At 42.2% G+C, this 9,988-nt stretch overlaps 1 non-coding gene across 1 annotated transcript; it reads left to right on the top strand.

Annotated features, from left to right (window-relative positions):
* The first annotated feature begins 7,999 nt into the window (after positions 1-7,999).
* LOC126031449 (small nucleolar RNA U13) lies at positions 8,000-8,104 on the top strand. Its single transcript, XR_007503323.1, has one exon. It is a non-coding gene; the product is annotated as a small nucleolar RNA U13 (small nucleolar RNA).
* The last annotated feature ends 1,884 nt before the right edge of the window (positions 8,105-9,988 follow it).

Genomic DNA, 9,988 nt, shown 5'->3' with positions numbered 1-9,988 from the left:
TTTTATACTGTTCGTTGGCTTCTGGCTGGAGACTGAATTGGGTCCCTGAATTGGGGGTTCAAGGTGGGGGAGATGGAGCAATGGTAGAAGAGGGAGTTTGTAGGGCTCTTGCCATGCCCATTGCCTTGGACATGTTTAAAGAGATTAAAGAGGAGTTAAAGAGGAATCTTCTGGAAGGACCTTTCATCCTAAACTGTCACTTTTCCTTCTGGAAACATTACTTCAGAACTAAATCTCCTTCCAAATTTTGGCAGCTCTAGGCCAAATTCTTTCTTTCGCATCAGCTGGGTGACTAGAAATCATAGAGCAGATGAGCCCCATAGATCTTTGGCTGCCTTTTGTACACACAAAAGGGGCTGGATGGCAATAGGCTGTGTGAACTCCAGTGGTTTTTGTTAATGCAACAGATTAGAGTGCTCAGATCTTATTCAGTTCCTTGAAGTGGTTAAAGTTTGAGATTTCAGTTTTGATTGGTAGTGTCTGTGTTAAGCTCAGGAAAACAGGCTTTCCTTTCCTTCCAGCAAAGGCCTTCACTGTCAACTTAGCATCTGATAGAGCCAAGGGCAGTTCCAAGGTTCCTTTTAGCTCTTTCTCTGGCTGAAATCACCCCCGGAAATTCAGAGAGCTGAGCTATTTTGGTTCCAGAAACTCCAGCATTCAGCAGGCAAGTAGGGCTTGGCAGGGCTCCCAGGAAGGCCTGGGATGGGGTCCAGTGAAAGTCTGAAAGCTGTATAGCTGCAGTGAAAGATTCAGGCTCAGCTTGGCTTCTGGAGATGCTGACAACATTCCCTGCTGGTGAGGCCCTCAAACATGTCCCTTCCTTCAGCCTTCTCTGTGCCAGCTTTGGTGGTAGTGGGACCCTGAAGCAAAGGTCAGTGTGGCAGATTTTGGTCGCACCTCCTCTCTGAAGCTTTTAAAAACTAGGAAACACTAAAATTATAGGAGCACTCTGAGATCCCAGAGGGTGCCTGAAATCTGGGTAGCCTGGACTCTCTGTTCAGCTTTTTTCCCATGTGCCTGAGACAAACTTACTTGTAAGTGAGGCACAGGGAGAGATGAACCAGAAAAATAAAAATCCTAAAGTCATATGAATGTGGGCTCTCCAAATATTCCACTGCATCTAATATTTTCCACCTGAGGCTGACGACAAGTGGCTGGTGCTGTGGAAAGAGAATCCACAGATCAGAAGGGCCTCTGAGATGTGCCATTTTGCCACCAACTCAGCGAGCCTTGATATGGTTCTCAGAGGCTAAGTACTGTGTCATCACTCTCATTTTTACAGATGGAGAAACTGAAGCCCAGACCAATGATGTTACTTGTCTAGGGTGACACAGATTGCTAGTGGCAACATCCAGATTTGAACTCAGACTGTCAGGTGTCAGGGCCTTTGGTACCCTAGCCCTGCACTTCAACCCCCTGGGAATGTAACCAGCCTAGAGGAGGGATGTCTCTGCCCTGGTAGGCTCAGATGTCCAAAGACTCCTCAAATCTCATAAATCTCCTAGAGGGAAGGTTATGGGGTGACTGGGCCAGCCACTCTGGTTGACCAATGAGTTTTCAGAGGCCTGTCATCTCCCCTGGAAATACATCTGTGCATTTGACCATACCTGCCCCCCACTTCTCAAGCCAGTCCAGGTGAGAAATGGGTCATCTTGGAAGGCATGGGGTACAGTGTGGTCTCAGCTGCCAGCTGCTGAGTGTAGTGACCCCCCCCATCACCCCCATGTGTAGTGACTCTTCATCTTGTCAGCAACTCGCCTGGGAGATGGACTGTGCAGTCTTGTCAGCATGTCAAATGCAATGACAGTCTCTCGCTTTTTGACATGGGGACAAGAGATTGTTGCAGAGTCCCTATGGTCACACTGAGCCAGTAACTACTCAGCAGAGTTCTTCCCCGGAGAATGGGGACAGCCTATAGCTTGTCAGTATTGAGACAAGAAGGTTGACAAATTTAATCTGGTCACTGTGTGTGTGTGTGTGTGTGTGTGTGTGTGTGTGTGTGTGAAGAGCAAGGATGGAGCTCATGTCTGCAGGGGAATATTTTAGTCTGTTTCAGTCCTTTGAACAGTTGGAGCTGGGGAGGGGGTACCTGTCTCCTTTGAATGCCCTTTTCTTTTTCTTTTTTTTTTAAATTTTTTTCTTTATTTAAACATCTTGATTACATATATGATTGTGATTAGGTTTCAGTCATGTAAAGAACACCCCCATCACCAGTGCAACATTCCCACCACCAATGTTCCAAATCTCCCTCCATCCCACCCCACCCCCACCTGTACTCCAGACAGGCTTTCCAGTTCCCTCATTCATTCACATGATTATGGTAGTTCTCTGTGTAGTTATTTCTATAATTGCACTCACCACTCTTTGTGGTGAGCTTCATGAAGTGAGCTGGAAGTTCTAGCTCTCCTCTCATTGTCTCTGAGGATTATTGCAAAAATGACTTTTATTTTTCTTAAAACCCATAGATGAGTGAGACTATTCTGCGTCTCTCTCTGTCCCTCTGACTTATTTCAATCAACATGATAGATTCCATGTACATCCATGTATAGGAAAATTTCATGACTTCATCTCTCCTGATGGCTGCATAATATTTCATTGTGTATATGTACCACAGTTTCTTTAGCCATTCGTCTGTTGAAGGGCATCTTGGTTGTTTCCAGAGCCTGGCTATTGTGAATAGTGCTGCAATAAATATAGGTGTGAGGAAGGGGTTTTTGTATTGTATTCTTGTGTTCCTAGGGTATATCCCTAGGAGTGGAATAGCTGGGTCGAATAGGAGCTCAATTTCCAGATTTTGGAGGAATCTCCATATTGCTTTCCATAGAGGTTGGACTAGACGGCATTCCCACCAGCAGTGGATAAGAGTTCCTTTTTCCCCACATCCCCGCCAGCACTGATTGTTCTTATTCTTTGTGATGTGTGCCAATCTCTGTGGTGTGAGGTGGTATTTCATCATTGTTTTGATTTTCATCTCCCTGGTGATTAGTGATGAGGAACATTTTTTCATGTGCCTTTTGGCCATTTGTATTTCTTTTTTATAGAAGTGTCTGTTCATTTCTTCTCCCCATTTTTTGATGGGATTAGATGTTTTTTTCTTGTAAAGTTCTGTCAGTGCCTTGTATATTTTGGATATTAGCCCCTTATCTGATGGGTGTTGGGTGAATAGTTTCTCCCACTCCGTGGGTGACTCTTGTATCCTGGGCACTATTTTTTATGAGGTGCAGAAGCTTCTCAGTTTAATGTATTCCCATCTGTTGATCTCTGCTTTCACTTGTTTGGAAAGTGCAGTTTCCTCCTTGAAGATGCCTTTAGTCTCAATGTCATGGAGTGTTTTACTGACGTGTTGTTCTATATACCTTATGGTATCAGGTCTGATATCAAGGTCTTTAATCCATTTGGATTTTACCTTCATACTTGATGTTAACTGGGGGTCTATGTTCCTTTTTTTGCAAGTGGCTAACCAGTTCTGCCAGCATCACTTGTTGAAGAGGCTTTTTTTTGCTCCATTTAGGATTTCTTGCTCCTTTGTCAAAAATTAGGTAATTGTATGTGCAATGTATCTTCGCTGTTAACTTTGCTGGGTATTTGTGAATCCAAGAACAGTCCCCAGAATGAGAAATTACTTCCCATCCCCTTGTCCCCTTTCGGGGGAAGACCTTGGTAATATTTATCCGCAGCAAATAATAATCCACACAGACAAGAAGGATAGGGTTTAAAAGATCGGGCAAGGAGAGCCAGAGAATCCTCCTGCAGCCAGCAGCTTTCACAGAAGGACCCCTCTCCCCTGTCCCTCAAGCTATTTATTGCCAACTCCACAGCGCCCCACCTGGAAGGGCTAGGTGGGGCAATAGTCACAGAACAATCCTAAGGAAACACTTTTATATACAACAATTCCAAGAATCATCTTATGGAAACTTTTTCATATGCTACAGTATGTCTGGGGGACAATGTCTGAGAACTCAAGCCTATTCCATTGATCTGAGGGTCTGTCTTTATTCCAATACCATGCTGTTTTGATAACTATTGCTTTGTAGTACAGTTTAAAGTTGGGGAAAGTAATGCCTCCCATTTTCCTTTTCCCTAGGAGTGCTTTAGCTATTCGAGGGTGTTTATTGTTCCAGATGAACTTCATAAGTGTTTGATTCACTTCTTTGAAGAATGTCATGGGTAATTTTAAGGGGATCGCATTAAATCTGTATAATGCTTTGGGGAGTATTGCCATTTTAATGATATTAATCCTGCTTTATAATTTTCTTTGTATAGGTCCTTCACGTCTTTGGTATTTGAGTTTTTGTGGCACTATTGTGAATGGGATTGCCTTCTTGACTTCCTTCTCTTCTGAATGCCCTTTTCTAAAGTGTCATTTTTGCTTTATTATCCAAGGGTGTACTGGGGCTTAATGGCCAATGGAATGTTTTTATTTAGAGGCCACACCTAGTAGTGCTCAGGGCTTCCTCCTGGTTCTGTCCTCATGGATTTCCTCCAGCCTTAAGGGTATTAGGGATGGAACCAGGGTTGGCCACATGCAAGGCAAATGCCTCACCTGTTTTGTACTCTCTTTCCAGCCTTAGCCATTGGGATATTTTAATATTTTTCAAATGGTGAACAGGGACTCCAGGTCACATGAGGTGACCCTGGTGTCTGCTAGGAGCTTCTAGGGTCACACCTAGTGGTGTTCAGGGAACCATGTGGTTCTGGGAGTCAAACCTAAATCACACCAGTGGAGTGAAATTTTTACACCCAGTACTTTTAAGGACTGACTTCTGGTTCTCTGCTCAGGGATCACTCCAGGTTTTGTGCTCAGAGATCATCACTCTTGGTAGGCTTAGGGGTTCATGAGAAATGCTGTGTGTAAGGCTGTGTGTAAGGTAGGTAGGTGCCCTATGTGAAGTATTATTGCTCAGGCCAATGACAGAGTTTTTATTATGGGAAATGGTTAAGATAACTTGAAGACTGAAGGAGTTCAGGGGCAAAGGCAAGAATTCAACAAAAGTTGAATCAAAATGTATTAAAGGTCTTGATAGCAGACCTGAAACCATATAGTACATAGGCAGAAATCACCATGACATTGAAGCTAAAGGCAACTTCAAGGATGAACCACCTGGGAATGTTGCACTGGTGAAGGGGGGTGTTCTTTACATGACTGTAATCATACAACTATAATCATGTTTGTAATCATGGTGTTTAAATAAAGATAATTATAAAAAAAAAAGGATGAACCACCAAGCAGTGGAAGCAAAGATAAACAAATAAGACTGCATTAAACTCAGAAGGAAATTAAACTGCATTAAATTCAAAGGAAATGGTGACTAGGATTCAAAGATTGCCCATGAGGAGAAAATATTCACCTAATATGTATCTGATAAGAGGTTAATATCTAAGATATATAAGGCACTGGTAGAATGTTTTTTAAATATTTTTATTTAAACACTTTGATTACAAATATGATTGTAGTTGGGTGTTAGTCATCATATAAAGAATACCCACCTCAACCAGTGCAACATTCCCATCACCAATGTCCCAAATCTCCCTCCTCTTCACACCCTGCCTGTATTTGAGATAGGCTTTCTACTTTCCTCATTCATTCACAGTGTTATGATAGTTATCATTGTCGTTATTTCTCTAACTGCACTCACCGCTCTTTATGGTGAGCTTCATGTAGTGAGCTGGACCTTCCAGTCCTCCTTTCTTTTGTCTCTGAGAATTATTGCAAAAATGTCTTTTATTTTTTTTTTTAAAAACCCATAGATGAGTGAGACTATTCTACATCTATTTCTCTCCCTCTGACTTATTTCACTCAGCATAATAGATTCATGTACATCCATGTATAGGAAAATTTCAAGACTTCATCTCTCCTGATGGCTGCATAATATTCTATTGTGTATGTGTACCACAGTTTCTTTAGTCATTCATCTGTTGAAAGGCATCTTGGTTGTTTCCAGAGTCTGAATATTGGAAATAGTGCTGCAATAAATATAAATGTGAGGAAGGAATTTTTGAATTGTATCTTTGTGTTCCTAGGGTATATCCCTAGGAGTGGTATAGCTGGATCGTATGGGAGCTCAATTTCTAGTTTTTTGAGGAAGCTCAATATAATTTTCCATAAAGGTTGGACTGGACAAAATTCCCACCAGCAGTGAATAAGAGTTCCTTTCTCACCACATTCCCACCAGCACTGCTTGTTCTCATTCTTTGTGATGTGCACCAGTCTCTGTGTCATGAGATGGTACCTCATAGTTGTTTTGATTTGCATCTCTCTGATGATTAGTAATGTGGAGCATTTTTATGTGTCTTTTGGCCATTTGTATTTCTTCTTTGACAAAGTGTCTTTTCATTTATTCTCCCCATTTTTTAATGGGATTAGATTTTTTTTTCTTGTAAAGTTCTGTCATCACTGGTAGAACTTAACAAGAAAAGAGAAACCTAACTCCATGCAAAAAAAACAGGAAGAAGAGATGAACAGAAACTTCCCCAAAGAGGAAATGCTGATGCCCAAAAGGCACAAGAAAAAATAATTCACATCATTAATCATCAATGGATGTGAATCAAAGCAACAGTGAGATATCATCTCACATCATAGATACTGGCATACATCAAAATGAACAGAAAAACCTAGTGCTGGTATGGATGTGGGGAGAAAGAGACTTTCTTTCATTGATGATGGAAATGTTGACTGGTTCAGCATTTTTGAAAAACAATATGGATATTCCTTAAAAAACTAGAAATTGAGTTTCCATATGACCCAGCAATACCACTCCCCAGGAATATACCGTAGGGATCCAGAAACAATGCAGAAACAATGCAGAAAAGGCACCTGCACTCCTATGTTCATTGTAGCTCTATGCACAAAAGCCAGAATCTGGAAACAACACTAGAGACCAAGAACAGATTAAAAAAACAACAACAACAACTATGGTAGAATACTGTGCAGCTTATAGGAAAAATGAAATAATGAAATTTGCTTATACATAGATTAATATGGAGAGTATTATGCTGAGTGAAGAGAGCCAGAGGGAGAGGAATGTATATAAAATTTCTTACTCATTTGTGGGATATAAAAAAATGATAGTATGGTAATAATATCAAAAGATAATAAAGCCAGGGACTGGAACGATGGCGCAGTGGTAGGGCGTTACACATGGTTGACCCAGGACAGACCATGGTTCGACCCTCCGGCATCCCATATGGTCTCCTAAGCCAGGAGTGATTTCTGAGTGCATAGTCAGGGTAACCCCTGAGCATTTCCAGGTGTGCCCCTACAATTTCCCCCCAAATAGAGGACAAAAGCCAGGAGAACCAGTCCATGGTAAGAACCTTGACACAAATAGCAAGGGGAGTGAAGTTAGGGCAGAGAAGAGACCACTATAATAGTTGGAGAATGATCATTCTGGACAAAAACTGGGTGCTGAAAGAAGATAAAGTGATATGTATGATACCCCTTCAGTGAATCTGAGAGAGTGGGAGGGGAAAGACAGAGAGAGAGAGAGAGAGAGAGAGAGAGAGAGAGAGAGAGAGAGAGAGAGGAGAGAGAAGAAAGAGAGAGAGAGAAAGAGAGAGAAGAGAGGAGAGAGAAGAGAGAGAGAAAGAGAGAGAGAGAGAAAGAGAAGGAGAGAGAGAGAGGAGAGAGAGAGAGAGAGAGAGAGAGAGAGAGAAAGGGGGAGAATGTCTGCCACAGAGGCAGGCTGGGTGAGAGGAGGGCGGGAAGGAAACTGGGGACTCTGGATTGGTGGTGGGAATGTGTATGGCTGAATGGCTGAAACTCAATTATGAACAATTTTATAACTGTGTATCTCATGGTGGTTCAATTAAAGGGTTTATTTATACAAAATGAAGGAAAAATACTCCAGTGGCTTAAATTATCAGTAGCTAATATTTATACAGCCCCTTCAATGAAGATACTATGTGTGCGTGAGCTAAGATTTCTGAATGGCTTTCTTTGTCATGGTTCTGTGACTGAATTTCAACATGAACCAAAAGTTGTAAGAATATAAATAGAGGGATCCTTTTCCAGTTCATAAGCATGATGATCGGGTTTTCACTCGCCTGTGTGATATGTGCCTCCCTTCCAACCTTGTTACGACGTCAGCACATGACCCTTCTGGCATGAAAAAAAAAAAGAAAAAAAAAGAATATAAATAGAGACAAAGGGAAAACACTTTATTAAAAAATTAAGACAAATATATGTGGTATAAAATGTTATTCTTTTTGTTATAGACTCTGAGAAGCTAAGATTTTGTAAGAATTAAATGTTTCTTTTTTGTTTTGTGTGTGTGGTGTTTTTTTTTTTTTTTTTTTTTTTTTTGGTTTGTTGTTTTTTGTTTTTTGGGTCATACCTGGTGGCACTCAGGAATTGCTCCTGGCTCTGTGCTCAGGAATTGCTCCTGGCAGGCATGGGGGACCACATGGGATGTTGGGATAGGAACCACCATCTGTCCTGAATCAACTGCATGCAAGGCAAACGCCTTACTGCTGTGCTATCTCTCCAGCTCAATATTTAAATGCTTCTTTTTTTTTTTAATTTTTAATTTTGGGTCTCACCAGCCAGGGGCTATACCTGGCTCTGTGCCCAGGGGTGATCCCAGGTGACACTCAACGGATCATCTCTGGTGCTGGGGATTGAATTGGAGTTGACTGCATGCAAGCCTAGTGTTCTCTGTATTCTCAAATGAAATGTTATCAACATGCTTTGTAAAACTCAAAACATTACATGGTTCGATAGAGATAGGAATTCATCCTTGGGATGTTGTAGAAATCCTTGAGAAAAAAAAAACAACATCGCTTGGTAACATGTGTTTTGGACATGGATCTGACAAGCCTGTATTTGCTTTCCAGAGAGAGATGGTTGCATCAGATTAATTGGCAGCCTGGCAGTGAGGTCTGGGTGATTTTAGCAGCCCTGATGTCTGCTACGATCCTGACCGGGGTCAGTTTCCTTTCCTAGGGACCTTATGAAAATAATGAGGCGTCCCTGGGCCTTTATGTTTTCGTCTGTGAAAACCAAGCTATTGAATGTCACTGGTCTTGAAGGACTGTTCCGTTCCCAAACTCCGTGTTCCTGGGCTTCAGATTACAGAACTGATCCAGCCAGGCATGCAAAGTGCTGACTCGTGAAATAATTGCTCCCAGGTTGAATGTTTCATCATTGTCAAGAGTCTAGAATCGCATGGAGGGGCAGCCCTTTCTTTTCTCATTACCAGAGGAATGTAATTATATTTTAAATGACTTAATAAAAGAGGTGGGAGTCCTTCTATGCCAGGGCTCATCTCGGTACTGGGTGTACATAATAAATTAGGGCTGTGTACTCATCACCTAGATAAACTCAAGTCTTATTTACTTAGAAATCTGTGCTGGTCATCTGGTCTACCTGCCCTATATTTACCCCATTTATCAGGGCCTCACTTCAGTCTTCCTTCTCTGCTTTTGTTGGATTGTTACTGCAAGACTAGAAAAAGGCAACCAAAGGTTGTTGATGAAAAACTGTTATCTCTAACCCTGCCTCCCTCTCCCATTCACTTAGAAATCAACAGATGTGGCCTTACCTGACTTTGCACCATCTCTGATTTTGCTGTGGCTGCTACTTTGCTGTGCCATGGGGATAGTGACAGCTGGTCCTCTGTGCACTCTGAGCCAAGGCTCAGCCTTATTGTGTCTAGATGTGCTGGGAAGCACCATGTGCATCTCCTTTCCAGCCTCTGGTCCTTTTCAGTGCATGTTCTCTGGCTGCAAACACACAGATGGAAAGTTGGTGGGTGATTCTTTCCTCTCCCAGACATTGCTCAACTGCCTCATATGCTGGGTGGGCAGGAAGCTGAGGCTAGCTTGGATTATGTGTTGAGGAAATCACTGCTGGTCTGACTTTCATGTAGGATTAGTCTGGTCTGTGTCTGCAGGTCGGTTCCAGAAAGGCACCGCAGGTTCTGCTGGACTGGCCAGAGAGCAGCATCCCCCTGCTCTGCCCTTGTCAACTTGAATAGCCATGTTCTCTTCA

Source organism: Suncus etruscus, chromosome 15 (genome assembly GCF_024139225.1).
Source record: "Suncus etruscus isolate mSunEtr1 chromosome 15, mSunEtr1.pri.cur, whole genome shotgun sequence".
Lineage (NCBI taxonomy): Eukaryota > Metazoa > Chordata > Mammalia > Eulipotyphla > Soricidae > Suncus > Suncus etruscus.
The sequence above is the reverse complement of the archived record's forward strand: the minus strand, read 5'-3'. Positions and strand labels throughout refer to the sequence as shown.